This window comes from Sturnus vulgaris, unplaced genomic scaffold, assembly GCF_052056855.1.
Source record: "Sturnus vulgaris isolate bStuVul1 unplaced genomic scaffold, bStuVul1.hap1 Scaffold_180, whole genome shotgun sequence".
Lineage (NCBI taxonomy): Eukaryota > Metazoa > Chordata > Aves > Passeriformes > Sturnidae > Sturnus > Sturnus vulgaris.
This window is the reverse complement of record NW_028276110.1, coordinates 568241-579898: the sequence shown is the minus strand read 5'-3', so window position 1 is coordinate 579898 and position 11658 is coordinate 568241.

The window sequence follows — 11658 nt, the reverse complement described above, 5'->3', positions numbered from 1 at the left end:
AACCTCTGTACTTTGGGACCAAGGGGGGATGTGGTTTTTGTATGTGCAGTGAAAAATATTATTATATAGCATTGCTGTTTGAAATACCAGTTTGAAGTTGTTTTGAGAGGTGCATTATCTAAGTCTGGACATCCTGAATTGGCTTCCCACTGCAACCTCGTTGAGCCTGAAGGCAGAACAGCTCTGATGGGAAAGAATCAGACACCTCATTGACCAATGGGAACAGCCCAGCAGGATTGAAAATTTTCTCAGGAACCTCCAGCAGTCAACATTAACTGATTTATTTGAGAAGAACTACAACTCCAGAAAAAGAGACTGGTAACACCTGTTATTAAGAAGGCCCAAAAACAATTAACACACTGGGAATGTTCTAACCATGGCTTAAAGTGTTGTCCATAAATTTGTGTTATTTGTACCTGTTGTTTTCATTTGTGGTGAAGAGTAACTAGAGTGAAAGAAAAAGAGAGAGAATTGCTTTGTTTAAGTTGTGTATGTAAACAGCTAACTTTAAAAAGATTTTTTAGTGATTTTTTGGAACACCATTGAGACAAGTCACGTGAAAACAAATCTTGTGGTTGGCATATCTCTGGAGCTTTAATGAATTAGGAAAACTAGCTGATCAATCTAGGGAGAGAGATAAGGCAGTGCTGCAGAACTACAAATACTTTGTGGCATCTTTCGAACAGAAAAAGTTAAAATGGCTTATACGAATTTTATGAGGCCAAGGATGCCAAAGAGGAACAAATCCCAGGATAAAAACTTTGCTACTGAGAAGATGGACATCTCGGCCCTTGGCTGCAACCCAAGGGGCCTTGAGACAGGCAGAAAGTTAAAATTCTTGAGGATTCTTTTCATGGTGCTTACAATAATACCCCTGGCAACTGGCTAAAACCATAAGACAGCATGGAGCAAAGAAGAACAAGCCATGCAGGAACAAATTACAAGAAGACAAGCAACCCAAGAGCCAGCAGTAAAGAAACAAACCATTCCTGATCCCTGTGACAAATGCAATCATTCCATGTGGGTCAAGGATAAGATGGAATCAGTTTCTGTGGCACAGCCACATGTTAGTGCTGCCTGTTACGATTGTAGCAGCTTCTTAGAAATTTGTGTGAAAAGTACAAAATTGTATTGGGTAAGAAGAAAATTGGAATTCAATGGGTGAGCTCCTTATCCTAACAATGATCAACTTTGTCCTAGATATGAAAATTTCTTGTGTTTGAAAAAGATAAGAACAGAAAAGAGCCAAAGGAAAAAAAACTAATTGGAAAACAAAAAGAAACAATGAAGGATAAGAAAAAGATCAGAGGGAAAGAGTTAGAGGAGCTGGATGAGCTGTATAAGCAATTAAAACAGCACTATAGCAACTGGGATTTGCCAACTTCAAACAAAAATCTGTTCGTAGATCTGATGCAGGAAATTGCCACAGAATTGGGATTATCTAAATGGGGTTTTTTGTGGAGGACTTAGAATGGCTGAAAGATGGCCATGGAGAGGTGAGGGTTTAGCTCCAGAACAATTTTTAAAATGGAATCATACTCAAATTTCTAAGACATTAAAACAGCCTCAGGGTTGGGTTCTGAGTCATCAAGTAATTGTAACAGTTTGTGTAACTCGGGAAGGGAGAAAATACACTGAAGTGGTGGGATATACTCCTTGCCTATCTACTTTAGTAGTAAATTCAGACAATAACACAAAGACCTGGCAACCCAAGAGTCCTACTGGATATTGGGGAATAGCAAAAGAAATGGATTGTGAGTGGAATAACCAAACTGATTTGTGCTGGCATAACAGTCCTGGAGCTAATCCTTACCAATCTATAAAAGACTTAAAATCTTATTGGGAACAACCAGAAAACACAGAAAACAGATGGAAAGCCCCTGATGGAATATATTGGATCTGTGGGCAACGAGCATACAGTGAACTATCCCAAAAGTGGGAAGGAACTTGTACCTTAGGAGTTCTATGACCCTCCTTCTTTGTCAGACCAAGGTCTAAGGGCAATATACTAGGAACAACACTTTATGAAACCTTACAAAGAAAGAAAAGAGAACTAAACCTCGACTTTCCGATGGCTGGAGGAAACCAAAAATGGAAAGATGAAGAATGGCCTGCAGAAAGAATAATAGCACATTATGAACCTGCTACTTGGGCTCAGGATGGGTCTTGGGGATATAGAACTCCAATTTACCTATTAAATTGGTTGATAAGGCTCCAGGCAGTAGTGGAAGTCGTCTCAAACCATAGGGCAGATGATTTAAAGTTGTTGGCCAAACAGCATTCACAAATGAGAGCATTTGTACATCAAAAGAGAATTGCCCTAGATTATCTGCTGGCAGAAGAAGGAGGAGTTTGTGGGAGGTTTAATGAATCTGAGTGCTGTGTGGAAATAGATGACCACGGGGAAGCCATCACAAAACTTGCTGATGAAATTGAAATTGTGGCACATGTACCAGTCCAAAAACAGAATTCTATCCTGAAAGCTGATTGGTGGGATAAACTTTTTGGGGATGTGTGGTGGAAAAAATTGGGATCCATGCTATTATGTTCTGGTTTAGGTCTATTGTTTCTGCCTTGCATGATACCCTGTCTAATTAGACTAATCCACTCAGTAATTCAAGGAATGCAACTTAGAGCCATGCCCATGGACCTAAAATCCACAGCAAAAGAGAAATTAAATTCCTTAATGGTACTGAAAGCACAATCCACTTGCACTTGAAGGAGAAAAATCGAGAAAATAGTGACTGAATGCAAAGAGAATACCCTGGCATGAGAAATGTTAACCAAATTTGAGAAAGAGTGTGAAAAGCTGGATGCCACATAAAAAATGTTAGAAAAATTAGAAGCTAGTATAAAGAAACATAGACGATACCAAGTAGCAACTTTTTAGAGCACGAATCAATATAATCGAAAAGAAAAATGGGGGAATTGTGATAAATGTGATTCTTGCTAATTAAGTTGTAACTATATTAACAAAATTGTATTTAGATCAATAGAAGACAATTGTTACAGAGTGAGGGGGGAGATGGGTGAGACAGGGCAAAGGACATCTTCCAGATGTTGGGAGTCGAAGAAGGAGGTTGGAAGAAAGTCAAACAAGAATAGTAGAAGGACGTAGGTCTGACAAGCAGCATCTAGAAATAGGAAGTTTTGACCTTGAAATATGCCAAAATGGGACGATTCCAGGCATGGGACTCAATTAAAATCTTGTTATGGAAAACATCTGCTCAGTCACACAGGGCGCCTGCGCTACCTGCAGGTCACACCTCGGTCACTGATGAAGACGATGAGCCTTCATTGGAAATAAGACCCTCAAAAGGATGAGAGACCCCCTAACCCATTAGTAGAGCATGCGCTGTACACATAGTGATGTAGATTTTAGGACTAGAAACTAGGAGGAGCTTTCTAGAAACTTCTGTAGCCTACAGTATATAAGTGGGATTGTTAGCCTGGATGCTTTGGTACGAGAGGAATGGGAGCCACTCCCCGTATCCCCGGTCGGAGGGGGGCCCCTCCCCGGTCGGTTTTGCTCATGCTTTATACGAACCTCAATTATACTAAATTACTTACTGCGAAATTTTGTATATTCTTAAATATATGCACTTTGATTGTTTCATCTCCAATACTTTAATTGTCATCTCCAATACTTTGACTATATTCATTTTGTTACTATTAAAAACTTACTATTAAATTTAATCTTGTTGCTTGATAAATTGGAAAAAATAGAACATCATTCATAACAGTGGGGTTTGTTGTTTAGGAAACCTGTTCAGGTTATTCCATTCTTTCCTCACAAACAGGAAAATTTCTCCTGGGCCTGTGTGCAGGCAGAGCCCTGAGGAAAGCAGGTGGGACATGGTGCAATGGGCTGGGACAGCCAGCTGCAGAGCTCAGGGGACAAGGTTCTGCTGCAGGGCACAGGAATGTCAGTCCCAGGTGGGCGATGTCAGACATGGTGAGGCTGGGGGTGAAGAGCAGGTTGTCCAAACAGGGTCAGCCTGCAAGGGGCTCATTCTTCTGTGGGCCCAGACCTCCTAAGGAAACATTCAGCATCAAGATCACTTGGGAAATGCTTCTATCAGCTCTTCTCTAAAATGGAAAATGAAAAACTATTCATATGATTAAAAACATAAAAGTTATGAGATGCACATCAAATCCTTCCCCATTAACAAAACTCCAAATTGACTCCAAGCCCCTGCACAACCCCTGATAACTTGAAGACAACTGGAAGAAGACAAGGTGCTCCTGAGGACTTTCTGTATTTTTATGATCCCCAGGGTGGATTTGGGGCTGAGTCCAGGACCCTTAGGCACTGAGAGGAGTTTGAAGAAGGTGCTCAAGGAGTCAGAAGCAAAAACTCCAAGTCCCTTGGAGCATCAGTGGCCCCACTGAGGGCAGGGAGTGCCAAAGGCTCCCCAGGGACTGGTGAGAGCAGATCCTTGAGGGCAGGATTGCAGGAGCCCGAGGCTGTGAGCAGGGAACTGCAATGCTGAGCAAGGCCTGGGCTGGCTGGAGGAAGCAGAAAGGCCAAGGCCTGAGCCCAGGCCTGGCCCAGCAGGGCCTGTCCCTCACGGGTGGCTCGGGGCTGTTGCTGGGGCAGTGGGATGGCAGGGGCAGCAAGGACAAATGTCATCAAGCTGTGTGACACTGCAGATGCTCATGGAACCAAGGGCCAGTGTGACACAGCAGGGCCTGATGGAAACAAGAGGCCATGGTGAGCCTGCAGGGCTGGAACATCCCAGAACACTGAAATGCTGGGGGTAACCAAAGGTTCCTTTACTCGACTTTGGTGCACAGGAGAAACCCCAGCCAGAAATTCTCAATAGGGCCAGGTGCAAAGAAGATTCTTGATAAGAAGGAACCCACAAGGATCGTCCAGTCCAACTCCCAAGTGAATGGCCCACACAGGGATTGAACCCACAACCTCAGTGATGCCAGCTCTAACCAATTGAGCTAAGAGGTCAAAATAACACAAAATTCTGCTGGCAAAATATAGACAAGGAACATGGACAAAACATTTCATACAACATCCAATTCAACATAAAACTCATATCATTGCATTAACTTCTTGACTTAGACTATTTAACGGAAAAACCTTTAACCCTGAAGATACTAAGTTACCCTAAAGTATTTCAGTTAAGTAGGATTAGGAGAAGAAGAAATAGAGAACAACAGAAGATGTATGGAGAGATACACATATAGGTACCAATGGCTCGGGTTCCAGCATGGCTCACAGAAGAACCCCAGCAGAAGGCAGGATCCACACCATGGGCTGACCTCATGCTCTGGCTTTTAACCCCCTGGGCCTTCATGGGCCCCGCCCCTTGGGAGGGACTTCCACTTGTTTGCTCAATCAGAGTCAGGGCAGGCACCAGCTGCTATTGTGTGATTGATTGACAGCTCGGCCAATCAGAGCTGGGTTAGCATTGCCCCTGCTGTGTGATTGATTGACAGCTCAGCCAATCAGAGCTCGGTTCGTATTGCCCCTGCTCTGTGATTGGCAGCTGTGCCAGGCCATGGCTGGGGGCGGGGCTCTGTCCCACCACAAACCAAGGCCTGACCCGGCCCTGGCCCCACACGGGCATTCCAAGCATCCCGAGGTGCCTGGGACATCGATGTCATCCTGGGGCTCTGGACTTTCCTTCCTATGGGAGAGAAGTGTCCTCCTCCTCTAGCTGTCCATGGCCAAAATTGGGATGCCTTCTCCAAATTTCTCAATATACAAAGATTGTTCCCAGATGAAATCTGCCAGGACTAACAGGACTAACTAACTGATCTGTCTGGCTTGGCCACCCAAGGGCCACCTCTCATCTGCTTTTGAAACACTGGGACCGTGTGCTTTTCTTTCTTATGGGAAAAAAACATCCATCTTGACCAGGTGCCCATGGCCAAAATTGGGAATCTCCCTCCAGAATTCCCAATATCCAAGGACTGCTCCCAGACAAAATCTGCCATGACTGACAAGTCTGGCTGGCCTTGGCTTCCTCAGGGCCAGCTCTCATCTGCCTTTGAAACACTGAGGCTCTGTGCTTTCCTAATGAAAACAAAATAATAGTAATAATTTCCTTCTTCCTGGCCAGATGCCCATGGCCAGCATTGAGATTCCACCTCCAAAGTGTCCTATGTCCATGGATAGCCCCTAGATGAAAGGTGCCAGGAGAGACAGGTCTGGCTTGGCCCATGGGTGGCCACTTCTCATCTTGTTCCAAAACCCTTGGACTTCACGCTTTGCTTTTCTATAGGAAAAATACATCCATCTCAGCCAGGTGCCCATGGCCAAAATTGGAATTCCACCTCCAAAACTCCGTACCTCCAAGGATTCCTCCCAGGTGAAAGCTGCCAGGACAGACAGGTCTTGCTGCCCTTGGCCTCTTGGGGGCAGTCCTGGAACAAGGCAGGCAGCTCTGAGCCCCTGCATGGCCCCAGCAGAGCCTGTGTGGGAGGGGGTCAGTGCAGGGAGCACCATCAGCTGCCTCTGTGTCCCAGGCTGAGCAGCAGCCCCAGCTCGGGGCTGTGGGGAGCAGGGCAGGGGCTGCAGCAATGGCTGCTCAGGCCAGCACAGACGTGTTCCCCTGGCAAAGGCTCTGTGGGCAGCTGGCATGTGCCAGGAGCAGAGCAGGAGCCCATGGGAGTGCAGAGGAGCCCTGGCAAGAGGCTGCCCTGTCCCTGGGGCAGCAGCAGCTGCCTGAGGAGTCCTGGGGCAACTCTCTGCTGCTGTGCTGGGCAGCAGGGCTGGCCCTGGGGCTGCAGCAGCTGCCCGAGCAGAGGCTCTCCTGAGCATTCCAGACACAGAGTGGCTGTCCCTGACCTGCAGTGCCTCCAGTTCCTGCTGCAGGAGGTTACCATGACTGGGTCAACTGCACTGCTGGGCTGGGGCAGGGGCAGGGAGAGAAAAACAAGGGACTCTTGGTAATATAAATCCCTGCAGTGTCAGAATGGTCCCCATGGTTCCGTGGAGCCCCACAGTGTCACAATGGTCCCCTGGTCACAACAGGCCTTGCAGTGTCACAAGGCATCTTTGGTTCTATGGGGCCCACAGCACCTGCTTTGCTGGTAGGCAGGGTCAGCACCAAAGACACAGACACCAACTTCAGGAACAGAGGAATTTATATAATGCAAAAGTGCAAAGAATTACAAAAGGAGAAGCTCAGCAAAGCACATAACCATTAGAAAATAATTACAAAAGGAGAAGATCAGCAATGCACCCAATCATCACTACCAAAGATTGCCTGTAGTGATGAAGAAACAGACAGCACCAGTTACCCCCGACTTTAGCAGCACCCAGATGTGCACATCAGCTGGGGGAAGCTGTCACAGCCAAGGACTGGAGAGCCCCTCCCAGACACTGGGAGTTCCTGCAGGTATGCCCACCTCTGCAGGCAACGAGGCTCCAACCTGGCTGTGAGAGGGCCCAGCTTTTACACTGTTAAACAAACAAACTGACATCACTTCTAGTGTGGGAACACCTGGTTTCATTCCCAATTTGGTTTCTCCCAAAGCCTGGCCAGGGCTTACAGAGGAACCAAGGGAGATGACTTTGACCATACACGCCCAAATAAACGTGGCCAGATGTGACCCTGTCCGGTTTCTAAATACAGAAAGATAAATCCATGTTTCACCAATGCACATATACAGAGATCGTATTTCTAACAAAGCTTCATTAATGAGCAGATACAAATATAACATTTGGTTGGAAGGTTCCTCTAGAGGACAGCTTTAGCTCAGGGCTGTTCTTGATGCCTCACCCAGGGCCGGGTGTTCAGGCCTCAGTACTTCAATCATGCTTTGACTTAGAGATGAACTACAACCTTCATAACAATTTTTTCCATAATACAGAACCTTAGATTTAGATATTAGGCATAAAGGCATCGCCTCGTGTTCTTCAATTAAGTGTTGTTCAAGTTCATTACTCACAGCTATAATTCGCATTCCTTTTAAAACGTGCCTAATTAGTTGCTATTTTCTAGGTTCTTTGTCAAATCCCACTTTTTCTTGAGACTGTGTCTCTTGGTAGAAAAGTCTCAGTACTCCATTTCCCAGCACAAAGTGTCACAACAGCTCTAGCATGGAATCATAATACACCAAGTGCTCATGCTGCAATGATTACAGTGACTGCCACAAATTCATTTCACAGCAGCCTCCAATTTGGAAGCCAATCCCACCATGAAGAATTTTCTTCTTTCTGCCACTCTTCTGCTGCTCTTTCTATCGAGGTGATTCCAGATTGTTGGACTTCAAACCCAGCACTGATAGACACTCCTGCAACACTCCTGTCCTAGAAAAGCACAGGTTCCTGCCTGGCCAGCAAGCAGATAATCCAAGGCCATGTGGCTCTGTAGAGCCCCAATTTGTGTTTGTTGGAACTCAGAGGATGTGCTATTGGATATGTTAACAGCATCACTTTTTACTTCTTCTAATAATTGATTTAGCTCATTAATGTAAACTCCACAGGACGAGGCAGTGCACATGGGGCACAGGGTGATACAGAATCTTTGGCTTTCTGAAATCAAAGGCACCCCTTGGGTGGAAAATGTTTTCCAGCCCCAATTCTTCCTCGTGCTTGTTGCCAAAGTACCTTCAAGGGAGGCATCAATACTGCCTGGAAACAGAACCCAAACTTGCCTCTAAACGGCTTCCTAAAGGATGTCTCCACACACCCAGCAGCTCCCATTCCCAGTACCAAAGGTCTGATTTCCTGTTTCCCACTGTGGGCTGCTGATGGATCCAGGGCTCCTCCCTGTGCTCCTGCTGTGTCCCTGGTGCCTTCGGGACACAGGAGTTTCACAGTGGCCCTGCAGCTGGGAGTGCTGTAACACTGACCCTGACCAGCTCCAGCACCCCGAGTTCTACTGACATTGGGAGTGATGGTAAAGCACAGAAATCCTTTCACATTGTGGCCTCTAACTGTAACAGGGCTTGGTTTCTCCTGAAGGGAAATCATAGTGAATCCTGTAAAACTGGTAATTGTATTCCCTTGTTCCACAGTGCAGTTTCTGTTATGAGTCAGAGCCCAGTGACAGAGTTCTGGCCGCCCCACTGAGTGAGCCCTCCAAGAGAACCCCATTCCTCCCAACATCAGCTGACAACATTTCCAGCAATTAGTTACATGGAGTATTTTGGTTACTTTAATCCTTAAATTTTCATAAGAATTTCATGACTCATCCCTTGGAGAAACTCTAGAGGTGTTTCTGGCAAGCAAAGATTCTGGCTGACTCTCAAGACACAACTTGAACAAGACAGTACTTTAGTGACAAGGTTATTCATTCTTTTTCCTCCATCTCATTGGGGTTAAGAACAATAATTCTGTTGTCCATGGAGCTGGCACCTTTTTAATTCCACACTAATGTCCCCAAGGTCCTTTGCTGTCCAGCTTTACTGCACTGCCTGTGGCTGACAAGGCTTGGTGGGGTCCTTTCCCCTCGGGCTGGAGAGACGCCAGGTCCCAGCTCCTGAGGGGCCCCCGGGCTCCTGGATGGAATTTGTGTGGAGGTCCCTCAGTGTCCCACCAGCCTTCACATGGAGCCCCGTGGATCAGAGCATTTTCCAAAGGGGGCGTTGGGGCAAACAGGGAGATTTGGTCTGGCAGGATCTGTAAAACAATATCCCATAACATCCACTTGTTCTGGCACAGAGCACTTGGCTGCAGGGACACATTCCCATTGCTTCTGCCCAGGTTTCAGGAGTCAAACAGTGTTGTCTTTCCCCAGAGCTGTTCCTTCAGCTGGCCTGGGAGGGCCATTTGGCCTCTGCACCCACACTCTGGCTCCATTATTAGGACTTCTGGATCCAAACCCTCTGTCTCTACAAACAGAGGTGGATTTGAGGTGGATCTCCTTCTTTCACAATTGTTGTTAAAACTGCAATATCAGTAACTGTGCCACCCTGCCATGGGGTTGAATAATCCAATCTTGTTCACTATTACTTAATCGAATTACTTAAATTTCTCCTAGATCATCTGCATCAGTTCTTCCTTCCATGACATGAACACTTTGTAAGGCCAAGCTCCAGCGAGCAGTTATCAAACCAAAGTGTCCTGGAGGAATCTGAATTCCTGTTCCTGTATTGTTAAGTCTCATTTGCTTCTGATTTATCCTAATTAATTCCAGTGCATGAAGGCCCAGCCCTGCAGCCTCTGGGGGGCCCTGTCAGGGGCCATCACACCCGGAATAATTTCCCAGGCAGTCACAGTGTCACTGTCCATGGCTGTATTTGCAAATTGGGTGCAGCCACGCACAGCCAGGGGGTTTCCATTTCCCAGTGGGCCCATTGTTAAGGGTATGGAGCACATCTGGGAGATGGGTTCTCCACTGGGACAGGTTCCCAATCTCCTCATATCTTCAACTACTCTTTTAATAATCCCTTCATCTGTTCAACCAATCCTGCAGCTTGTGGATAATCTGGTATATGAAAAACCCTTATGTCTTATTCACTGCATTTTTCACAGGAACGCACAAAGCATTCCACATCACAGTACCAGCAAACCCCATAAAAATAGCCAATTTCATCCCTTCCTCCTTTATTCCTTGTATACAATTTGCAAAGTTTACCACTGATGTTTGGGTCTTGGCTAGTCCTTTTCTGTAGGGTATTTAGTGTCACAGTGAGCAGCCAAAGCTGACATATTAGCACTGTCAGCATTATTTCACATTATCAATTTTTAATGATATCTAAAAAAAAAGATCATGTTATATTTTTATATAACCATTATTATAATAATATTCTATTTCACTTGAACAAATGAACCCAAGCTCAAGATTTAAACCCTCCTCTGTCACTCCATGTGGGAGTGTTCCAAAACCGATTCTTCCTTCTGTTGGTGCTGTTTCCAATGTGCTGTCAACAAAATCCATCCTTGTCTTCCCAAACCCACAAGTTCTTTTCCTTTTCTGAGATGCAATTTTTGGATGCTTTGATAGTGCTGAATAAACAAACTGACAGCACTTCTAGTGAGGGAACAGCTGCTTTCATTCTCCTCTTGGGTCCCTCCCAAAGCCTGGCCAGGCCTCAAGGAGGACCCAAGGGAGCTGACTTTGACCATACAGCCCCAAACAAGGCCAGATGTCAGATTTCGTGGCCTTGTCCGGTTTTAAATGCAAAAAGGTCAATCCATGTTTCCCTAAGGAGTGGATACATCTATCACAATGCCAATGATCCTGCATATTTCAGGAATGAGTGGATACAAAGATAACCTTTGGTTGGAAAGTTCATCGAGAGGTCACCTTTGGCTCAGGGCCTGTTGTTCAGGCCTCACTCAGGCCTTGGCACTTCAGGACTGGGTTTAGTGCTGAACTTGACACTGCTGGGTGAATGGCTGGACTGGATGAGCTCAGAGGTCTTTCCCTACAGAAAGGATTCCATCTGCTGCATTCAGCTAGGTCCATGTTAGCAGCATTACTTTGGTCAAAAGTTCCCTCTTGGTCAGCTCTTGTGGCCTAAGGCTTCAGCTCCTTTAGCTCCTGGTGCTGAGCTGCTCATGCTGAACGAGATGACTCAGGGAGAAGAACACAGTTCATCCAATTCCTTCTGGGACACTGAGAGGGGAGGCTGTGGAAACAGGAGCATTGTTTGCTGTGCTCTCCTCCCTGCCCTTCACACCTTTCAGCACTTTGAACCAGCCAAGAGCTTTCTCCAAGGGTGCAATGGAGCAGCTGTTCCTGC